The sequence below is a fragment of the Pinus tabuliformis genome, chromosome 8 (assembly GCF_031772625.1).
Source record: "Pinus tabuliformis cultivar Carrire ecotype Pingquan chromosome 8, CPIR1, whole genome shotgun sequence".
NCBI lineage: Eukaryota > Viridiplantae > Streptophyta > Pinopsida > Pinales > Pinaceae > Pinus > Pinus tabuliformis.
This window is the reverse complement of record NC_142294.1, coordinates 1,655,650,642-1,655,675,587: the sequence shown is the minus strand read 5'-3', so window position 1 is coordinate 1,655,675,587 and position 24,946 is coordinate 1,655,650,642.

Here is a 24,946-nt window from a genome sequence, read left to right as displayed (position 1 = left end):
GTAGCAGAAAAAATAGGCACTTAAAAATAGAATGATCGAGCATTTAAACAAATCCTCGATTGACCCCTTTTATAACCTGAGTTAGAGGTTCGATAAAGAATTATGGCTCAATTGAGATATATGTTTCAATTGATCCTAGGGATTTATCGAGCGATTTGGCTCGATAGAGCGTTATTTCTTATTAAAAATCCTAGTTGCCACTTGTGCAAGTCATTTTCCTCAGACCGCGAGAGGAAAAGGAGTTCGACAAAATATTTCTAAGCTCGATCAAGATGAAGGAACTCGATTCAGCTACCCATCAACCCCACCAATGACTAGAGGCTCAATCTGAGGTAGGTTTCCTGTCATTTTTGTCTTTCTTATTTAATATTTTTTTGCAAAATAAAATAAATTAATTTGAAAAAAACTACCATACAAAAACTACAATTTTTTTTACGAAAACCATGATGAAAGACACTAATAAAAACCTTGAAAACCACAAAAACACAACATATAAAACCACTAAGAAAACCCTTTAAGACCAAAAACAACTTAGAAAACCCTTGAAAAGAACCAAAAAAACTATAAGTTTTAATGTTTTTTTAAATTTCATTGTATAAGTTATCTGCAATGATAACATGTTTATTATAAATAATTTCCATGGTAAAAAGATTATTTTTTAATTATTTTGTGTTTTAAAGTTTTTTTTTAGGAATTTAGTGAAATTTAAAAAAAAAATATGAATTTTTGTTATTAAAAATGCATTTTAAATTTCGAACAAATTTAACCAGAAATATGCCCCAACAAAAATTCAAAATAGAAAACAATTAAATTATAACCAATAAATAAATAGATTAGGATCTCTAAATTGACATAATGAATATGGTTGCTCATGGTGAACCACAATTAAATCAAATAAGAAATTTTAATTCATATTTTATTTTAAATTTAAATAAATTTATATTCTATATTAAATCAAATTTAAAATTTTATTTCATTTTTTATTTTAAGTTTAAATAAATCTATATTTTAAATACTTTTTAATAATAAATATAGTAATTTTTTTAAAAATTCAATTGTACCATATTGTTTCATTATGTAGTGTGTCATACCAAAAAACATTGTCTTCATGTGCTTGCACGTAGTACATGTCATGTGTCAAAATCAAACATTATAAGAACTTGTCCTATGGAGTATTTGGTTGGCATGAAGTTTTATTAGTTTTGCATATAGGTTTATTTCAATATTTTTACATATATTTACATATTTCTACTCTATGAATAAAATGCATTATTTATAAATGGGAAAAAGTGTAAGTTAGTGATAGAAAATTATATTACAGAGAAATATAACACATAAAATATTGCAGAAACATAAACACAGAAAATGCATAAAACAAGAGAGACACAAATATACATGGTTCACCCAATTTGGGCTACGTCAACAGAGAAACAACCAATAAAGTCAGTCCTTTCTTTTATATTATCCAACAAAATGAAGAGATACAAGATACAACAAATCCGGTGTAATTTCCTCTTCGCTCACACACGGTCTCCTCTCTCTTTCTCGCTCAAAATACACATATACACATATACACAACCACAATACAATTCCCTCATATATAGCTAGGGGTTGCCTTCTAGGGAAAAAAACCCTAAATTAAACATAACTTCTACCATCAGATCATCCGCCTAATGAACGACCCATATTGACTACAAAATTATAATATTTTACAAAGAAAAATTACATCTAGTTTTAGCTTTGGGGGCGCTGCCCCTGAACGCCCACCAGAGGGGCTCATAAAACCACCGTCAGCCCCCCTAGAGCCCCCTAATGACGATTAGATGGGATGAATTTCTGCCCCTTTATAAAGTGGGGTCCAACATGACAATACCTCAGAATAAAGAATATAATTACGCTCCACACCCAGTAATCTCCCACTTGGAGACTAATTATAGCAACTCCACTGCTGCTTCATTTGTTGGACAATGCTTCCACTTTGGAGCTGGTTGGTTCTCATTTTCGTCATCATACTTGAAGACCAATTTAAACTGAGCAAAATCTCAGTTTCTTCCTGGATACAACTTTTGTTAAAATATCTACAGGGTTCTGGCTAGTGTGTATCTTTTCCAGCTTCAATTGTCCATCTTCCAACACTAACCGTATGAAATGGTACTTGAGTTGTATATGTTTAGTCTTGGAATGAAATGTTGAGTTCTTTGCAAGATGAATGGCACTCTGGCTGTCACTATATAACCTGCCCATCTCTTGCTTCTTACCCAATTCATCCATAAACCTTTGTAACCAAATCATTTATTTACTAGCCTTTGTAGTAGCAACATACTCTACTTCCATTGTTGAAAGTGCAACAACACTTTGCATTTTTGAAACCCAACAGAGAGTTTTTCCACCTATAGTACACACATACCATGTAGTGCTTCTCCTGTTATCTCTATCACCTGCCATATATGCATCAACATATCGTTGTAGAGCAATGTTTGAACCACCAAAGCAAAATTCTTGATTTGTGGTACCTCTCAAATACCTGAGAATCCACTTTATTGTCATACAATGTTCTTTTCTTGGATTTTTCATGTACCTGCTTACAACTCCCATTGCATCTGCAATATCATGCCTTGTGCAGACCATTGCATAAATTAATCTTCCAACAGATGATGCATATGGAACTTTAGACATATAATCCATCTCTTCCTGAGTCTTGGGACACATCTCCTTAGTTTTAAATAGCTAGCCAAAGGTGTAGAAATTGGTTTTTCATTCTGCATATTAAATCTTTCCAATACCTTTTGTATGTACTCACTGTGAGACAATGTCAATTTGCGATTTTTCTTGTCTCTAGTTATTTTAATACCAAGGATTTGTTTTGCAGCATCCAAATCCTTTATTGCAAATGAATTTTCCATTTTTCCTTTGAGCACATGTATTTCCTTCATGTTAGACCCTATAATAAGCATGTCATCTACATATAATAAAAATATAATATACCTGCCATCATTTTTCCTTTTGAGATAAGCATAATGATCAAAGTGACATCTAGTATAACCTTGTTCAGAGATAAACCTGCCAAATTTTAGATACCACTGCCTTGGAGCTTGTTTTAAGCCTTACAAGCCCTTCTTCAACCTGCACACTAGTTTCTCCTTCCCTTTGACCTCACACCCTTCTGGCTGTTGCATATAGATCTCTTTCTCAAAATACCCGTGGAGAAAGTGCGTCTTTACATCTAACTTCTCAAGATGAAAATCTTCTTCTACTATTAGACTTAAAATAGTTCTGATTGAAGTCATTTTAACAAAAAGAGAAAATATTTCATAAAATTTTATACCATTCTTTTGTGCAATGTTATTTTACCTGTAGGTAACCTGACAAGACCCAAGTCTCGTTATGTACCAAGGATTCCATCTCTTATTTCATGGCTAGCTCCCACTTCTTCTTGGTTTCTACCTGCATTGCTTCTTCACAACATTTTGGTTCAGTAGAATCAGCCAACAATACTGATTCGGATTTAAACAGGAACACAACAAATTACAGAGATAACCATAAACATAGAGATGCAGTGGAAATAATACTTCATTTCATTAATGTAAAATACTGAAATGTGCTTACAAACAGAAATGGAAATAAACCAGCTAGGGTGATGGTAGCTTATCTTTGAGAAGAGATGTGGCGGCTACATGCCTCTAAACTGCCCTATAATGAGGCTCAAGGACCTTTTAATTATTGAACAATAAGAGCAAACCCTAAACAACCCAAACCCTAACCCGAGGAGATGTAACACCAAGAGTTTATGGGCCCCGTTGGGGTGATTTGGATAGCCAACTTCCCGGGGTCGTGACTTGGTCATATTATCTCCATTTGACGTACATGATAACCCATTGGAAAGATATCTCCGAGGATGACAATGAAAAAGATGCTCTTAGATTACAAATCACTGGTAGTAGATTTCCAAAAAAATGTCGTTTAGGGCCTCAAAACAGCTCCAGAAGTTTAGGACTCGAAAAACTGCTAAAAACAGTAAACTATGCTACAATTAAGGAAACTGAAAATCTGAAAGAAGCAATGGTGGGGGTCCAAGTGGAATTGGAGGGTGGCCACCAATATCCACCTAGACAAAATACATAATATAATGAAGGAGAGTATTAGCATAATACATGTATGACATAATCAAGACATCATATAGAAATATAATACATAATCATATAACCATATAACCATCATTCTAGCTAGAGTCTATTCATCAAGGCATGACCATATCAACTACACATACTGTGACCTCATGCATGACAACAACCACTACATCATTGTACACTTGAACACATGTGAACACTAACGTGCATAAGTGATGCATAATTAATCATACACTCATGATGAAACACTCCACAACAACACCATCAACCTCCTATGGTGACATCACTACAAACATGACCAATACCATACAAGTGAAACAAGCACATGGTCTTACAACATAAGAGGCACACACGCAACCAACATGAATGCATGACCAATGCACAACCCATCTAGTCTGAGGGTTGAACCATGCTCTGACACCACTCTGTAACACCCTCCTCCCACATCTACCCAAGTAACTGGCCAATAGAGGTAAACATGTGACGAGAAGTTACTATGATATGATTCGACCTCCTAAGTCACCTAAGCAAGTGGAACTGACGGAAACACACCAAGCAAACCTTCCACATCAGCAACAAGACTCCCAGGAACCATCCCAACGTCTCAGGTAACCTACCCATGTGTCTCACTAAATTTTTGACCATTAAACTCCGGGACACTACCTTGATATGGGCATGCATGCGTCCAGGAGGTTCTGAACTCTCCCACAACACGGGTATGCATGCATCCAGGGAATTTTCTGCCCAGTGTTGTGCCTGCTTCCCTGGGGTTTGAGTCACTTTTTCAGGCCCATAGCCCAGGTCACTACCCAAAACTAGATGACACCTTCATAAATGAAATATCATAGTGGAACAATGATACATATGCAATTACTTGAACAAGGACTAGACTAAACCCCTAATAGTCATGATAGGCATTTCTTGAAACATGTCACAAATATGAAATCTACAGGTTTAAACAATAGATATAAGCATAAGGGTCTCATACTCATCTGAGAATCACTAAGAAGCATTGACGCCTCAACACATTAGCTTCCATTTCATCCATTAGGTCATTGATACATTGTTCATTCATTTACAAGTAAAAACATGATGAGAGCTATATATAGCCACTACCATAATCATTAGGAGATTTTTGAGGTCTAAAATGGGCATCCTAAGAAAAATATACAACCAAAATAAACTTTATAAGAACCAATAGGATTCAAGATGATGATGTCAACCATGGGGGATGATTCACCATTTTTGGAGTAAAAATGTAAAAAGGTAAAAAGGTTAAAAAATAATAAAATAATAAAATAACTTTTTCAACTCATATTTTCAACTTATCTCCCTATGCTTTTACTCACATTTCTAGCAGGAGTACTCGTTAGATGAAAAAATTAATTCCACATACAAGGAGTACCCATGTTGCATATTTTTTATGGACCCTGCTACATGAAAAATGAGAAATACATGAAAAATGTGATTGTAATCACGTTTTTCATGTATTTCTAATTTTCTGTGTAGAAGGGTCCATCAAAAGTATGCAACATCGATACTCCTTGAATGAGAAATCAAATTATGCATCCAACGAGTGTTTCTACTCAAAAATTGAGTAAATCCATAGGGAGATAAGTTGAAAATACGAGTTGAAAAAACAGTCTTTTCTTTTTTCCATCTAAAATTTGATGATGTAATCTAATCTTATTTTATTATTTCCACTATTATTTTATAATTTCCTTGGGAGACCCATTTTAAACCTAAAAACTCCCCTAATGACATATTCATAACCGGCATAATAAGAACAAAAATACCAAGAAAATTACAACCATATCATCCACATATAAACTAGTATAATACTCATGAAACAAAAAGGAGAAATAACCTCATATTAATGATGCAAAGGCCAACCAGTTGTGGGACTTCCATGAACCACCCAACCATAGACATGGATGAGAAAAATCTCTCTTCAGCCAGTCACCCTCGTGCCATATTCCAAGCATGATTGTGGAATCTCATTAAACACATAAATCAAAACCATCTAGGGCTTCCAGAGGCTAAACCACCTCAACCCATCAAACGGTGATTCCACCTCACAGTTAGACATCACAAAACCATCATTAGATTAGTCTCTACCCAAGCCTTCCAGATCTCTAGATCGTTTGTTCCAACCAAGGCTTCGAGGACTAGTACGTCAACCCACATCTATTGCTGGGCTTATAGAGCTTTTGTCCAACTAGGGCTTCCAGGACTAGTAACTCAACCCACCAAGGACTTCTAGAGTGTTTTTCCAACCAAGGATTATAGCAATAGTAACTCAACCCAAGCTGTTACAGAGCTTCAAGAGCATTTGTACGACCAAGGCTTCCAGGAACTAGTAACTCAACCCAAGCTAAAGGAAACATTAGAACCAACTAGAAAAAAAAAGAAATAAACCCACATCACCATGGTTATCCAGGAAATGGTAAGGCTAGGAAAATCCACTATCAAGCCAGGAAATCCTCCATGACAATGATAGATCATGACCAAAAAACCACATGCCTATGTCATGCATGCAAAAACTAGTGAGGAAAACATACATGCAACTCGGTGCCTGTAAGCAAAACCCGTTGTATTTTCTGATCTCGATGTCCTCTTGTGATTTCCTTCTCTTCCTTTGGATTCTTGCTCCAAAACTCCAAGTATGCCACACTCCTCCAAGATTTCTCCAATAAAACTCTAAGTGTCTAAGAGTATGAGAGAAAGAAAGAGAGAATAGAGAGAGAGCTCCAAAACTGAACTGACAAAAGTCTGTGTACTGATCCTCGTAAGCCTTTTTATTAATGAGGCCTCTATTTTCTTAAGTTTTCATTATTTTACTTCATTTTCCTCCTCACATGAAATCTGTGACCTTTCACCTCCCCTTTCTCCTAATTTCCATTATTTTCATAAATAAATGTGCCAAAAATGTCATTTTTCCTTTCCAAATCCTTTATCATTGCCTTTTCCAAATTCCTTAGCCATTAATCAATCAAAAGTGATCCCCATCACTATGTTTTTTTCCCAACATTCAGCTTGGAATACGTGTCCCATCAACCGTGGTAGAATTTTTCCTTTACTAACTTTTATTACATGGAATTTTTATCTCGGATGTTACAGACCCCTCCCCCTTGGGGGAACACTATCTTCAGTCTTCAACAACACCTACAACCAACAAGGCTGATGTAAGCAAAACATACTGCCCATGGAGATTTATAACTTAGCTCGTTGCAGCATTTACAATGATCATCCTACGGAGAAGAAAAACAACATGATAACATAAAAAGTATAACATAATAATGACATAACACCCATACCACTTATTGGAGCTTTATAACACAGCTCATGGTGGTATTTACATCCATATACATATGTACATATACCAAACATCACCAAAACATATACCAATGTTAGGTTCCTATAATACTAGTGTATTCCCTCATTGTTATTGTTCGTGTAGCCCCCTTATTGTTATTGTTGTGCCCATGTAGTCCCCATATTGTTATTATTGTACTTGATACAAGCCCATTATTGTTATTTTTCTATCCTTACATTATTATTGTTATGTCTGCTCTGATTATATTGTGAACCCTTAGACTCCTATATATAGAAAGAAGGTTTTTTTCATTTGAATCATCAAATAATTTTTCATTTATGTATTGTCAAGGAGGTTTCCCCCTCGAAGAGGCTAATTTTGAAGTCGTTGATCTATATCTTCTTCTATTTTGTGAGTTGGTTATATAACATTTGGTATCAGAGCTTTGGATTATAGGTTTTTCTTCTTCAAATACGTCATATTAACATTTTCGCTACAACTTTTTTTCTACGAGTCTTCAGAAGCGAATTTTTTTATCACATGGAGATGAAACCCAAGCGAGTTTCGTGTAAAAATTTCAGATCTTGGTTCTCTATGCTTTCGGAGATATGCTCTGAGGAAGTTAGGGTTTGTGCGGGCTCCATAATTCCGTCTCAAACAAGTGACCTAGGAAAAACGATCATAACTTTTCTTATACGAAGATTCAAAAGATGAAATTTTTACCACATGGAACAAAAATTGCACATAACTTCATGTAAAAATTTTAGATCTTGGTTCATTATATTTTCGAAGATATGCTCTGAGACAGTTAGGGTTTTTGCGGGCTCTACAATTTTGTCTCAAACATGTGACCTAGGGAAAATTTTCATAACTTTCGTTTCAGGCATTGGTTTTGAATTATATAAAAAGTGGTTGAAATTGAATCGAAAATAGTGTTTCTTGTAGCAATTTTAATGCCGAAGGTTGAAACAGTGACGTGTGACATCCTATACAACTTCTCTCTACTAAACTAGTCCATAATCAGGTCATCGTGGGAGATTTGACATAAATCTTTCTTAAAGAATACAATCTCAATAATACTTGTGGGGTTGGAAAAAGGACTCAGAGAGCTACCATAGGAAGAAATTTCAGAACTTGGAGATCCGAAATTACAGAGTTACAGTCATTTCAGGATCGAGCTCCTAAAAGAAAGAAAAAGGTATCTATTCTTTTTAAAAGTGCATAAATTTTGTTTGAAAAATAAGTTTAAAGTGATTCAAAGGGCATAGTGACACATAGATATCATTGTTTGATTTCAAAATTCCTTGAAGAAATAAAATGGAAACACCTAGTAAGCAACAAAAAAGCTCTACTATGATGCATGAAGAAGAGGAAGAAATGCAACATGATATATCAAAATTACCAAACCAAGTGCAACAATTTTTTCTCTCACAATAAGTAACAAAAGCTAATATGGATGGTTTGAAGAATGGCATGGAAGATACGATCGATAGTATAGAAGCAAAACTAAAATGACACATTAAAAATTTCAAGAGATATTTGACAAAGTTGCTATAAGAAATGATTCCTAATGGTGAAAAGGTGGTAGAAGAAACTCACGATGAGAAAAAAAGAAATGTTAATCATGATTTCATAGACTTTAACATTGTATTGAAGACCCACCATATTCCAAAGATCGATATAATTTTGCTGGCAAGGATCCCGTAACATGGATATTATAGATGTAGTAATTTTTTGATCTCCATAGTGTGCAAAATAGACAAAAGGTACACATTGAAACTTTATATTTAGAACCCAATTAGTTTGCATTATCGATGGCTTTGATCTTGTAAACAAATTGTCACTTGGTCAAGTTTTACAGAGGAAATGATCATAGCAAATTATGAGGATACAAAGAGAAACACCTTGTTTAGTCAATTGATAAATCTCAAACAAAAGGGTTCAATGGTGGAGCGCATTCGGGACTTCCAAAAATTGAATATAAGGGTAAATGATATTCCATAGGAGCATAGGATTGATGTCTTCATAGGGACTTTAAAGGATAACATCCAACATGAGGTTCTCCTTTGGGAACTTGATTCATTTATTAAGGCATTCAGGTTGGAAAGAAAAACTGAAAGCAAAATTATGGCAACAAGAAAGCCTACCACTCACATCTATAAAGATGGAAGTGTTGTTACTCCTAGCCTTCCACAACCTATAAGGTTTACACCACAACCATTGGAATAACAAAGAGAAAAAGGGCTTTGTTACAATTGTGATAACAAATACACTAAAGGTCTTAAGTGTGTGCAGAAGAAATTAATTTACATAGATTGTGAAGAGGAGGAAGAAAAGGAATAAGAAACATCAAAAGAAGAGGTTATACACCAAGAACCAACCCTAGAGAAATAAGAAATGAATCCAACCATATCTTGTAATGAAATGGAAAAAATTACCACACCTCAAACTCTCAAGATAGAATGACATATCAAGAAAAAAAATTAATAGTGTTGATTGATTTGGGTAGTACCCATAATTTTATCCATTGTAAGATAGACAAGGAATTGAATAACTTCCTATATCTAGCACCAGTGTGTCAAGTGATGGTTTCAAATGAAGGAACCGTAAATTTCTCTGGAAAGTGCCATAATATCAAGTTATCCATGGGATAATATATATTGAATAGTCCAATGCTTTACATTCCAATGGGTGGTGTTGATGTTGTACTAGGAGTCCAATGGTTACAACCATTGGGTACGATAGCTTTTAATTTTCTTGAAATTTTCTTGAAATTATTTTGGGAAGGAAAGGAAGTTTAATTAAGGGGTATCACAGGGGAACCAAGAAAGATAATCATCTCTAATGGCATGACAAAGATTCTAAAGAAAGGACAACGGGGCATAATTGCACAATTATGTTCACTAGAGGTTCAAACTTTGAAATCCTCTATTTCTCCATATATCCAAAAAGTATTGGACAATCATACTAAGGTTCAAGTAGTGGAATATCACATCGAGCATCAACAACAAGTTCTCCAACTCTTAAAGAATAACCTCACTTTGGTGCAGAATAGAATGAAACAACATGCAGATCAACATCGCAATGAAAGAAATTTTGAGGTAGGTGACTGGGTATTTTTACAGCTACAACCATCCAAAAAAATGTCCCTCAAGAAAGCTAAGAAGGATAATAAATTATCACCAAAGTATTATGGTCCTTACAAGGTGTTGCAAAAGATTGGTACTATGGCATACAAATTAGAGCTTCCTGCATCTTCCCGAGTGCACCCAATTTTCCATGTTTCAGGCTTAAAGAAGGTTATATGTGACAGGATCCCAACTCAAACAATATTGCTAGAACTCGATGAGGAAGGAGAAAACATATTGGAACCTGAATCAGTCACGGAAACAAGAACTTGATAGCTAAAAAATTGATCAATGTCAGAGTATATCATCAATTGGAAGAACTTACTCATTGAAGATTCCACATGGGACAATGAGAATTTTATACAGAAGCATCTAGAACTACTCAAAGGTTGAGGAGAACAATTTTTTGAAGGAGAGGGGCATGTTAGGTCCCTATAATACTAGTGTATTCCATCATTTTTATTGTCAATGTAGCCCCCTTATTGTTATTTTTGTGCCCATGTAGTTCCCATATTGTTATTATTGTGCCCCAAAAAACCACACTATTGTTATTGTTGTTCCCTTACATTATTATTGTTATGTCGGATTTGATTTTATTGTGACCCCTTACGCTCCTATATATAAAGGAGGTTTTTTCATTTTAATCATCCAATAATTGTTCATTTATGTATTGTAAAGGAGGTTGCCCCCTCGAACAGGCTAATTTTGAAGTCGTTGATATATCTCTTCTTCTATTTTGTGATTTTGCTGCATAAAAACTAAAGACATATACCAAAACATCCACTCAACCAGCAAATAAGGAAGGATACATAGCCCACATCATATCATCCATCTCTCATGTGTCTTCATTGGGCTCAAAGTGCTTCCATTGCAATTTAACCTGCTCGATTGCTTGGTTCCAGAGAATGAGCATATTTCTCTTAAAAATGCACTGTGGTTCTGGCTAGAATTCTCCTTCTGGCTCCACCTACAATAAAAGCCATTCAATCACATGAACAACATCTTTAACATACTTCTTATGCAATGAAACATGGAAAACATCATGGAATTTCACTGTCAGAGGTAGTGCAAGTCGATAGGCTACTGGCCCAATCCTCTCAATAATCATAAATGGTCCACAAAACCGGGGTGCGAGCTTGGCACATGATCCAATCTGTAAGGAGATCCTATTTTCTTTGATGCACAAGTAGTCATGTTCCCCAACTTGGAACTCCTTGAACAACCTATTTTGATCTTCATATCTCTTCTTGATATCATGTGTTGTTTTCAAATTCTTCTTGATTACCTGTATTTCTGATTGCATGCCTGCCAACATGCTCGGTCCAATCAACACCCTATTAACCGGACTACTCCAACTGATTAGAGTACTACAACTCTGACCATACAATGCCTCAAATGGGCTCATCTTGAGTGACTCCTGGTACCCATCGTTATAAGTGAACTCTTCTAACTTTCGTTGCTGATGCATAACATACATCCTCAACATGTCCTCCAATATCTTGTTGACCCTCTTTGTCTGTCAATCTGTCTACGGGTGATAAGGAGTATTGAAGGCCAACTTTGTGCCCAAAACTACAAACAACTCCTTCCAAAACTTGGAAGAGAACTTTTCATCCCTATATGGCACAATCTTCTTTGGAACTCCATGCAATCTGACCATGTCCCTGATGAAGAAATGTGCTACATCACTCACTAAGAATGTAGACTTCACTAGAATGAAGTGTGGTACCTTTGTTAACCTATCCACTACTACCATGATGGAATCATGTTGTCTCACTATCCTCAACATTCATGTGATAAATTTAATGGAAATGACCTCCCATTTCCACTATGGAATCAGAATTGGTTGTAGCAGTCCACCTGGATGCTTACACTCTACCTTCACCTGCTGAAATTGAAGCACCTAGCTAAAAACTATGCTACATCTCTCTTCAGATTCAACCAATAATAAAAATTATTAACTGCAGTTAATGTATTATGATAACCTGGGTGACCTAAATATGGTTTCACATGAACCTCCCTCAAGATCACCTTCTTGAGATCACTGTTATCTCGCACATATATCATTTCCATAAATTTAACCAATCCATCTATTGTGAGACGATAGTCCACATCCTGTGCACAAGCATTTGTACCTGCACCCATATCACTACCTATACTTGTACTTATACCACGATCTGTATATGTACCTATACCAATACTTGTACCTATACTTGTACTCTGCTGCAACCTATGCACAATCTCCATATACCTCTCATCCTATTGACCTACTTGCAAGATCTTGTCCTGTAAATTTGTCCCGTATGAGCTCATAATTGCTATGTGATTTAATTTTATCCACCTCCTAAGAGCATCTGCCACCATGTTCTCTTTACCTTTGATATACTTGATCTCAAAGTTGAACTCACTGATCGTGTCCAAAACCAAGTCTTCTTGACATTTAGATTGGGTTGGTCAAATACATACCGCAAACCATTGTGATCACTCATCAATACAAACCTCTGATGCAGGAGGTTGACGAAAATGAGGTAGTTGTCTATAATTTGACTACTGTTTAGCTTTAAAGCCAATCAGCTATGCACAAATAGATTATGTACGTGTATTTCCCCCCTGAGGGTCCCACTTATTTGACCAATCACCATCGGTCCCTCGTTGACTTCTTCTTTTGTTGAGCGCTTCAATCTGCACTGTTGATCTTACTTCTCCAGATCCAATAGATATCGCATCATCTGCTCATCAACTTACCTAGAAGATATCCACCATTGATGTGACCCGTCCAATCAAACGGCTGTCGTGCAATATCGCGCAGATTCTTGCACGACCGATATCAAGTCAGGAGCATGCGAGAAAAGTGGTTTTCTCGTACTATGTGTTGACTGCTAAGGTTGATCGTGTGAATTTTCCAAATACCATTTACCTCCTTTTGGGCATGTGAGATACCGCTTCCCACTTATCAAATACAACCCATGTGCTTTAATTCATACTTTAAGAAAAAGTGCTTAAGGAAAGGTTTAGCGCTTAAGCTCAATATTAACCCTTAACACCAATTGACTGTTCTTTATGAATAAAGTGTTTAAAATAGAGAAAAATACTCAATTAGGGTCCGGAATTCCGATATACAGATACAAACAAATTTCTACACCAGGATTAACACGCAACACCACACTTAATCATTTATTCAACAAAATGTAAACAGAGTCTTGGCCCCCTCGGCTCGATTACAATAGTTTGTCTAATCTTTGTTCAATCTCAAACCTTATCTCTATCACTCAAACTCTTGCTTACTTACTCTATCATTCCATCTATATTTTTTTCATTACATTCTTTCCTCTTTTATGAGTCAAATCCTATCCTAACTGCATTGAAAACTCCATCTCTACTTTTATCAACTCAACCATTAAATCCCTGTTCTCAAGCTCTCAGATAAACCTATACTAACAACTTATCTCTTAGTTTAAAAATAATACAGTGATCTAATTATTACAATAATTAAAGCAAAGATAAATTCAAGAGTTCCAACCCTCTCTATTAAAACTAATTTTTGACCACTCAGGTCAATGAAATTCATCTCTTGTTAGCCACAACATGTGAACATACAATCACATTGATGGCTAAGTCTGGATGCTCCTGCATCAAACTCCCAGGGAAGAAAAGGATTCTTCATCAAACTTTCAGGATTTACTCCATACTTCTGCAACTCTGTTGTTGTCAACCAACTAGCATCCTCCATTAGCTGTCCCTTCCATTTGACTAGATACTGAAAATAAACCTGTCCTCTGGTTCTTTTGGATACTCTTTTCTCCAAAACAACTTCCACCTCTTTCTTGACTATCTTTGGCATTTGTTCTTCCCAGTTTAAAGTTTGAGCTTCATCTTCCGTAGGTTCCTTCTGTAGCTCTGTCTCTTTCTCTTTGTATGGATACAAATTTGCAATATTGAAGATAGGTGATATTCTAATCCCTTCTGGAAATTCAATTTCATAAGCATTAGTTGAAAGTTTCCTCACAATTTTGCATTGCCCTCTCTTTTTCATATTTAGTTTATTGTAAGTCCCAACAGGAAATCTTTCTTTTCTCAAGTATACCATCACTAGATCTCCCACTTGGAATTCTTTTCCTCTTCTTTTCATATCAGCTCTCTGTTTGTATTTGCTACTGCTTTCCTACAATCTATCTTTGACATCTTCTTGTAGTCTCTTCATCTGCTCTACAAACTCTTTAGCTTTTGCACTTATTGGCTTCTGTTTACCCAAATTTCTGAGTTCATACACACCTCTTGGATTCATTCCAAAAACAATCTGAATTGGACGCATCCCAGTACTTTGGTTTGGAGTGTCATTATAAGAAAACTCAGCTTGAGAAAGTGCTAAATCCCACTGCTTAGGATTGTTATACACTAAACTTCTCAGTATGTTTCCCAAGCTTCTATTTACCACTTCAGTCTGTCCATCTGTTTGAGGGTGATATGCTGAACTGAAACTAAGGTTGGCACCTAGTTTCTTCCAAAGAGTTCTCCAGAAATGCCCAATAAAATTTGTATCCCTATCAAACACAATACTTACATGCAATCCATGTAACCTTACAACTTCTGAAAAAAAACAGATTAGCAATATGTGTTGCATCACTAGTCTTTTTACATGCAATGAAATGTGCCATTTTGGAAAATCTATCTACCACAACATAAATGGAATCATTCCCTATTTGAGTTCTAGGTAATCCCAAAACAAAATCCATACTAATTGCATCCCATGGTCAGTCTGGTATTGGCAATGGATGGTACAATCCTATATTTTGGCTTCTCCCCTTAGCATGTTGATAAATTCTGCACTCCTCTACAAATTTCTTAACATCAGTTTGCATCTTTGGCCAATAGTAAAAATCATTTACCTGAGAAAAGGTTTTGTCTTGTCCAAAGTGACCAGATAATCTTCCACTTTGTTTCTCCTTGATTATGTTTTCCCTCATAGAACATTTGGGAATGCACAATTTGTTACCTTTAAATAGTAAACCTCCTTGGATAAGATAATCCAACCATTGGCTTCTGTTATGAACTATTGGATTTTGTACAACTGCATAAATATCTTTGAATTCTGCATCATCTTTATACATATTAACCATTTCTTCAAATCCTACAACACCAACTTTTAATTCTTACACAATGAAATTTACTTTGCTCAAAGCATCAACAACTTTTTTCAACTTACCACTTGTGTTTTTTATTACAAAAGTAGAACTTTGTAAAAACTCTACCCACTTGGCATGTTTCTGGTTCAATTTTGGCTGGTTATTTATGAACTGTAATGCATGATTGTCAGAACATAATACAAACTCCTTTGGTAGCAAATAATGTCTCCATTTTTTAAAGCTTGCACAATAGCATAAAATTATTTATCATAAGAATAATATTTCTTCTTAGCTTCATTTAATTTCTCACTAAAGTAGGCTATTGGTCTCTATTCCTGACTCAAAACTACTCCAATTGCAAATCCACTAGCATTAGTTTCAACTTGGAAAACTTTCCCAAAATCAGGTGAAGCTAAAACTTGTTTCTCTGTAATTTTCTTCTTCAGCAACTTAAAATTTCAGTTTGTTGCTTCTATCCACTTGAATGGCTGATTAGTCTCTTTGATTTTTTCAATAATTGGTGCACAAATTTGACTAAAACTTTTGATAAATTTTCTATAAAAAATTTCAAGACCATGAAAGCTTCTTACCTCAAATATGTTTCTTGGATTAGGCTAGTTCCAAATTGCTTGGACTATCTTTGGATCCATTTTCAAACCTTCTTTAGAAACTACAAATACCAAATAGATTAATTCTTCTTTCATGAAACTACATTTCTTTAGATTTATCAATAGTTTCTCTTTCTGCAGAGTTCTTAAAACAAACTTAAGATGCTCCAGGTTTTCTTCTTTGCTTCTACTGAAAAATAGAATATCATCAAGATAAACAATGACAAACTTGCCTGCATTTTCCTTCAAGACTTCATTCATTAATCTCATGAATGTGCAAGGTGCATTAGTGAGTCCAAAAGGCATCACTAACCATTCATACAAACCACTATTTGTTTTAAATGCAGTCTTCCATTCATCTCCTTCTCTAATCCTTATTTGATGATATCCACTCTTCAGATCTATTTTAGAAAAATACTTTGACCCACTTAAACAATCCATCAAATCATCCATGCATGGTAAAGGAAATCTATACCTAATTGTGATTTTGTTTATGGCTCTGGAATCTGTACACATATGCCATTCACCACCTTTCTTTGGACTGAGTACTATTGGTACAGCACATGGACTAAGACTCTCTCTGATTAATCCCTTATCCATCAGTTCCTACACTTATCTTCCAACTTCTGCATTTTCTTGAGGAGTTAACCTATATGTTGCTTTGTTTGGCAAACTTTCTCCAGGTTTTGGATGAATATGATGACTAATACTCTTGATTGGTGGTAATGCATTTGGCAACTCATCCACAATAATATCAACATAATCATTCAATAGAGTTTTTATTTCTTCAGATAAATCATCTAGGTTTGTGGAAGCTAAAATTACCTTAGGTCTCCTTATGACAGCAAAATGCATCTGTTCATCCTTCTTGACTTCTTGCAGCAATTCTTTCCCACTCATCAGCATAACACCATTTCTAGGCACTTCTTTGCCTGCTTCATCTTTCAATGGCAGCAGTGTGTGTTTATTTCCATCCTTCTCCAGAGTGTAAGTATTTCTTCTCCCATCATGAATAGCTTTTTGATCAAACTGCCAAGGTCTTCCCAGCAACACATGGCATACATCCATTGGCATTACATCACACAATATCAGATCCTTATAAGTAGCAATTTGTATCTCTACCTTGCATTGTTCTCTCATAATAAGTTGATGTCCTTTTTGCAACCATGATACTTTGTAAGGAGTAGGGTGTACTATTTTCACTAGTCCTAGCTTGTCTGCCATTTCTATAGAAACAAGGTTATCAGTGCTTCCACTGTCAATTATCACTTTACAACGTTTTCCTTTGGACTTGCATGTAGTTCTGAATAAACTCTTTCTTTGAGCTGGTTCTCCTGTCTCTTTCTCTACCTTAAGCAATACCCTTTTCAACAGCAAGGATTCTCCTACTTCAGGTGAATCTTCCTTGTTTGCAATTTGAGTTTTTTCTTTCTTTGCCTTAGCCACATTCACATTTCTCTGATTTGTTGCTTTATTATGAGGAAAGTCCCATGGTCCATGTCCCCATTCTCCACATGTGTAACATCGAATTTCTCTTCCTCAGCCTCATCCTCTGGGTGCAAATCTTCCTCTAGTAAATTCTCTTCTCTGTGGTGGTCTACTACTTGAACTTCCTACTTCACCTTGAGGGTGCTGAAATCTTGATCTGGTAATTCCTCTACCTCTTGCTAAACTTTTTCCTCTATTCCTCTGATTTTTCTTCCTCAACATTTTCTCTTCTGCCTTCAAAGCTGCTTGATAGGAATCTTCAATTGTCTTCAGACTCAACAAGTTGATTTCATCCTGTATGTCATATCTTAAGCCATTGATGTACCTGGCTACCTTTTCTACATCATCCTCTGCATGTCCTGCTCTAATGCTCAGCTTATAAAACTCTTTTGTGTATTCTTTGACAATCATTCCTTTTTGCCTTAAATTTTGTAACTATCTGAAAATATTTAACTGATAATATTTTGGCATAAATTTGGCTTTCAATCTACTTACCATTTTATCCCATTGTTTGATCTTGGACTTCCCTTTTCTTTCTCTGGATGTTTGTAATTCATCCCACCAGATAGTTGCATGACCCTTCAATATGGTAACTGCAAATTTCACCTTCTTTTTGTCATCAACCTCCTCCTCATAGTCAAAATACTTACCCAATGAATTGATCCAATCCATCAACTCTTCTACATTGAGATTCCCATCATACAAAGGTATTTCCATCTTTGGTCTTCCACTTGCTTTGCCCAATATCTTGAGAACTTTGGCAGCTTCACTTTCATCCTCTTCTTCTTCCTTAGAAGATTCTTCTGTAGCACTGTCATCTCCTTCATTAATTTCTCTCCTCTGAGCAGTCTCCATTGTCTCCATCCTTGTATGCAGACTCTGGATCTCATCCAGCAGAATTGCATTTGCTACAGGTCTCCCCCGACTTATGCCAGCTCCTCTCCTCTATGGCATGTTTACTGTAGCAAAACTTAATCTCTATGCTCTGATACCAAAATGATGCAGGAGGTTGACAAAAATGAAGTGGTAGTATATAATTCAACAACTGTTTAGCTTTAGAGCCAATCAGTTGTGCACAAATAAGTTTTGTACGTGTATTTTCCCCCTAAGGGTCCCTCTTATTTGACCAATCACCGTCGGTCCCTCGTTGACTTCTTCTTTTGTTGAGCACTTCAATCTGCACCATTGATCTCACTTCTCCAGATCCAATGGATATCGTGTTGTCCACTCATCAAATTACCCAGACGATCTCCAACGTCGATGTGACCCATCCAATTGAATGGCTGTAGCGCAATCTTGCGTAGATTCTTGACACGATCGATATCAAGTTGGGTGCGCACGAGAAAAGTGGTTTTCTTGTGCTACGTGTCGACCACTAAGGTTGATCGCATGAATTTTTGAAATACCATTTACCTCCTTTTGGGCGTGCGAGATACCGCTTCCCAATTATCAAATACAACCCACGTGATTTAATTCATACTTTAAGGAAAAGAACTTAAGGAAATGTTTAGCACTTAAGCTCAATATTAACCCTTAACATCAATTGACGATGCTTTATGAATAAAGTGTTTAAACAGAGAAAAATACCCGATTAGGGTCTGAAACGCCAATACACAGATATGAATGAATTTCTGCACCAGGATTAACACGCAACACCACACTTAATCATTTATTCAAAAAAATGTAAATTACAGAGTCTTGGCCCTCTCAGCTTGATTACAATAGTTTAAGTATGGGGGATTTACGCAGTGAATTATATTAGATATCATTTTTGGGATTCAACTGCGTTAAGTAAGTCATTCAAACGTATGACCATTTCCATGAGAGGTAGTCGTAAAGTGACTAATTTCTCATGATTTTTGAATAGTTCACTTAGCACTCATTGCATCGGGTGATGCTCACAGGGGTGAAGAAGTGGGATTGAAACTAGTGAAATGTGGAGAACGAATCACATAGCATCAATCATCACTTCCGGGGCTTGCACCCAGTAACCAGGACTTCCCAGGAGGTCACCCATCCCAGAACTCCTCTGGCTCAAGCGCGCTTAACTGTGGAGTTTTTCCCACAATCAAGCCCACTTAGCTTGCTACCCCATTTGCAAAACCTTAGCAAGTATTGTGCCTCATGAACCATTCAAGTAGAGATCCCTTGACTCTTTTTGAATTTAAGTATGGGGGATTTACGCAGTGCATTATATTAGATATCATTTTTGGGATTCAACTGCGTTAAGTAAGTCATTCAAACGTATGACCATTTCCATGAGAGGTAGTCGTAAAGTGACTAATTTCTCATGATTTTTGAATAGTTCACTTAGCACTCATTGCATCGGGTGATGCTCACAGGGGTGAAGAAGTGGGATTGAAACTAGTGAAATGTGGAGAACGAATCACATAGCATCAATCATCACTTCCGGGGCTTGCACCCGGTAACCAGGACTTCCCAGGAGGTCACCCATCCCAGAACTCCTCTGGCTCAAGCACGCTTAACTGTGGAGTTTTTCCCACAATCAAGCCCACTTAGCTTGCTACCCCATTTGCAAAACCTTAGCAAGTATTGTGCCTCATGAACCATTCAAGTAGAGATCCCTTGACTCTTTTTGAATTTAAGTATGGGGGATTTACGCAGTGCATTATATTAGATATCATTTTTGGGATTCAACTGCGTTAAGTAAGTCATTCAAACGTATGACCATTTCCATGAGAGGTAGTCGTAAAGTGACTAATTTCTCATGATTTTTGAATAGTTCACTTAGCACTCATTGCATTGGGTGATGCTCACAGGGGTGAAGAAGTGGGATTGAAACTAATGAAATGTGGAGAACGAATCACATAGCATCAATCATCACTTCCGGGGCTTGCACTCGGTAACCAGGACTTCCCAGGAGGTCACCCATCCCAGAACTCCTCTGGCTCAAGCGCGCTTAACTGTGGAGTTTTTCCCACAATCAAGCCCACTTAGCTTGCTACCCCATTTGCAAAACCTTAGCAAGTATTGTGCCTCATGAACCATTCAAGTAGAGATCCCTTGACTCTTTTTGAATTTAAGTATGGGGGATTTACGCAGTGCATTATATTAGATATCATTTTTGGGATTCAACTACGTTAAGTAAGTCATTCAAACGTATGACCATTTCCATGAGAGGTAGTCGTAAAGTGACTAATTTCTCATGATTTTTGAATAGTTCACTTAGCACTCATTGCATCGGGTGATGCTCACAGGGGTGAAGAAGTGGGATTGAAACTAGTGAAATGTGGAGAACGAATCACATAGCATCAATCATCACTTCCGGGGCTTGCACCCGGTAACCAGGACTTCCCAGGAGGTCACCCATCCCAGAACTCCTCTGGCTCAAGCGCGCTTAACTGTGGAGTTTTTCCCACAATCAAGCCCACTTAGCTTGCTACCCCATTTGCAAAACCTTAGCAAGTATTGTGCCTCATGAACCATTCAAGTAGATATCCATTGACTCTTTTTGAATTTAAGTATGGGGGATTTACGCAGTGCATTATATTAGATATCATTTTTGGGATTCAACTGCGTTAAGTAAGTCATTCAAACGTATGACCATTTCCATGAGAGGTAGTCGTAAAGTGACTAATTTCTCATGATTTTTGAATAGTTCACTTAGCACTCATTGCATCGGGTGATGCTCACAGGGGTGAAGAAGTGGGATTGAAACTAGTGAAATGTGGAGAACGAATCACATAGCATCAATAATCACTTCCGGGGCTTGCACCCGGTAACCAGGACTTCCCAGGAAGTCACCCATCCCAGAACTCCTCTGGCTCAAGCGCGCTTAACTGTGGAGTTTTTCCCACAATCAAGCCCACTTAGCTTGCTACCCCATTTGCAAAACCTTAGCAAGTATTGTGCCTCATGAACCATTCAAGTAGAGATCCCTTGACTCTTTTTGAATTTAAGTATGGGGGATTTACGCAGTGCATTATATTAGATATCATTTTTGGGATTCAACTGCGTTAAGTAAGTCATTCAAACGTATGACCATTTCCATGAGAGGTAGTCGTAAAGTGACTAATTTCTCATGATTTTTGAATAGTTCACTTAGCACTCATTGCATTGGGTGATGCTCACAGGGGTGAAGAAGTGGGATTGAAACTAGTGAAATGTGGAGAACGAATCACATAGCATCAATCATCACTTCCGGGGCTTGCACCCGGTAACCAGGACTTCCCAGGAGGTCACCCATCCCAGAACTCCTCTGGCTCAAGCGCGCTTAACTGTGGAGTTTTTCCCACAATCAAGCCCACTTAGCTTGCTACCCCATTTGCAAAACCTTAGCAAGTATTGTGCCTCATGAACCATTCAAGTAGAGATCCCTTGACTCTTTTTGAATTTAAGTATGGGGGATTTACGCAGTGCATTATATTAGATATCATTTTTGGGATTCAACTGCGTTAAGTAAGTCATTCAAACATATGACCATTTCCATGAGAGGTAGTCGTAAAGTGACTAATTTCTCATGATTTTTGAATAGTTCACTTAGCACTCATTGCATCGGGTGATGCTCACAGGGGTGAAGAAGTGGGATTGAAACTAGTGAAATGTGGAGAACGAATCACATAGCATCAATCATCACTTCCGGGGCTTGCACCCGGTAACCAGGACTTCCCAGGAGGTCACCCATCCCAGAACTCCTCTGGCTCAAGCGCGCTTAACTATGGAGTTTTTCCCACAATCAAGCCCACTTAGCTTGCTACCCCATTTGCAAAACCTTAGCAAGTATTGTGCCGCATGAACCATTCAAGTAGAGATCCCTTGACTCTTTTTGAATTTAAGTATGGGGGATTTACGCAGTGCATTATGTTAGATATCATTTTTGGGATTCAACTGCGTTAAGTAGAGAGTCAAGGGATCTCTACTTGAATGGTTCATGAGGCACAATACTTGCTAAGGTTTTGCAAATGGGGTAGCAAGCTAAGTGGGCTTGATTGTGGGAAAAACTCCACAGTTAAGCGCGCTTGAGCCAGAGGAGTTCTGGGATGGGTGACCTCCTGGGAAGTCCTGGTTACCGGGTGCAAGCCCCGGAAGTGATGATTGATGCTATGTGATTCGTTCTCCACATTTCACTAGTTTCAATCCCACTTCTTCACCCCTGTGAGCATCACCCGATGCAATGAGTGCTAAGTGAACTATTCAAAAATCATGAGAAATTAGTCACTTTACGACTACCTCTCATGGAAATGGTCATACGTTTGAATGACTTACTTAACACAGTTGAATCCCAAAAATGATATCTAATACAATAGTTTGTCTGATCTCTGTTCAATCTCAAACCCTATCTCTATCACTCAAACTCTCTCTTACTTACTCTATCATTCCATCTAACATTTTTTTCATTACATTCTTTCCTCTTTTATGAGTCAAATCCTATCCTAACCGCATTGACAACTCCATCTCTACTTTTATCAACTCAACCATTATATCCCTATTCTCAAGCTCTGGGACACACCTATACTAACAACTTATCTCTTAGTCTAAAAATAATACAGTGATCTAATTATTACAATAATTAAAGCAAAGATAAATTCGAGAGATCCAACCCTCTCTATTAAAACTGATTTTTGACCACTCAGGTCAATGAAATTCATCTCTTATTAGCCACAACATGTGAACATACACTCACATTGCTGGCTATGTCCGGATGCTCTTGCATCAACCTCCTACCGAGAAGATAGTGCTCCCACATCTTCATTATATGTATGATCGTTTCGAACTCAAGATCATGTGTCATGTAGTTCTGCTCATGCTCATTCAGTTTCTATTACTCATAGCATACCACATGTCCATCCTGATAAAGGACTCCACCAAGTCCTCTCTTACAATCATCTATACATATTATAAACTCTTTGTCCGAATCAAAAATATTTAATGCTGGTGTGTGTCAACAACTGCTGAAGCTGCTCAAAATTGACCGCACACTCCTTTGTCCATTCAGACTTCTTACCTTTCCTTTGTCATGATGTGATAGGATAAGCTATCTACAAGAAGTTCCTGATGAATCTCTTGCAATAACCTGCTAACCCCATGAAAGGTCTGACGTCATCTACATTCCTAGGAGCTGCCCACTCCATGACATCTCTCACCTTTTCTGGTTTCAATGCTATGCCATCCTTGGAAACCACATGCCCAAAGTAGTGTACCTCAGTCTAAAAGAAACTGCACTTGATAAGCCTAGCATACAACTGATGCTCTCTCAAGAGTCTTGACACTATTGCTAAATGCTCAACATGCTCTTCTTCATGTTTAGAATATACCAATCTGTCATCAATGAGCATAATAACAAACGTTTCCAAATGTGGATGCAACATAGTATTCATCAAGCACATAAAGGTAGTTGGATCATTACTTAAACCAAATGGAACTAAAACAAACTCATAATGCCCATACCTGGTCCGGAAAGTTATCTTGTAGACATCCTCTTCTTTAATGTGTACCTGATGATATCCGGATCTCAGTTCGATATTCGAGAACACTTTTTCTCCCTTCAACTGATCGAACAAGTCATCAATCCTCTATAATTGATACATGTACTTGATGGTCACTTTGTTTAACTTCATGTAGTCAATGCACAACCTTAGAGTACCATCCTTCTTCTTCACAAACAATACTAGTGCGCCCCATGGTGATACATTTGGCCCAATGTATCCGTTGTCCAACATTTCCTTCAACTGTAGCTTCAACTCTACCAACTTAGGTGTACTCATCTTGTAAAGTTCCTTTGATGACAGAGTTGTCCATGGCAGCAACTCAATAGAAAATTCTACTTCCCTGTGAGGTGGAAACTCTGAAATATCCTCAGGAAATACATCCTGAAACTGTTGTAGCACTGGGTACCTAATTAAAACATATACATCCTCAAATTCCTTATCTTTGTCACTATAAATGTGCACTACAAATAACACACACCCTTTCCTATGACTATGCTTGGCTTGCATAGTTGTAACCATTCTAACTGATGTTGCTTTCTTATTACCCCACAAAACTCTTTGTTACCCATTGTCATCCAAGAATTCAATGGATTTTTCATAACAATCCACCTTGGTTCTATGAAGGTACAACCAATCCATGCCCAACAACATACTATATGATCCCATTGACTGTAATACATTAAAATTTGTTGCGGTAGGCATACCAT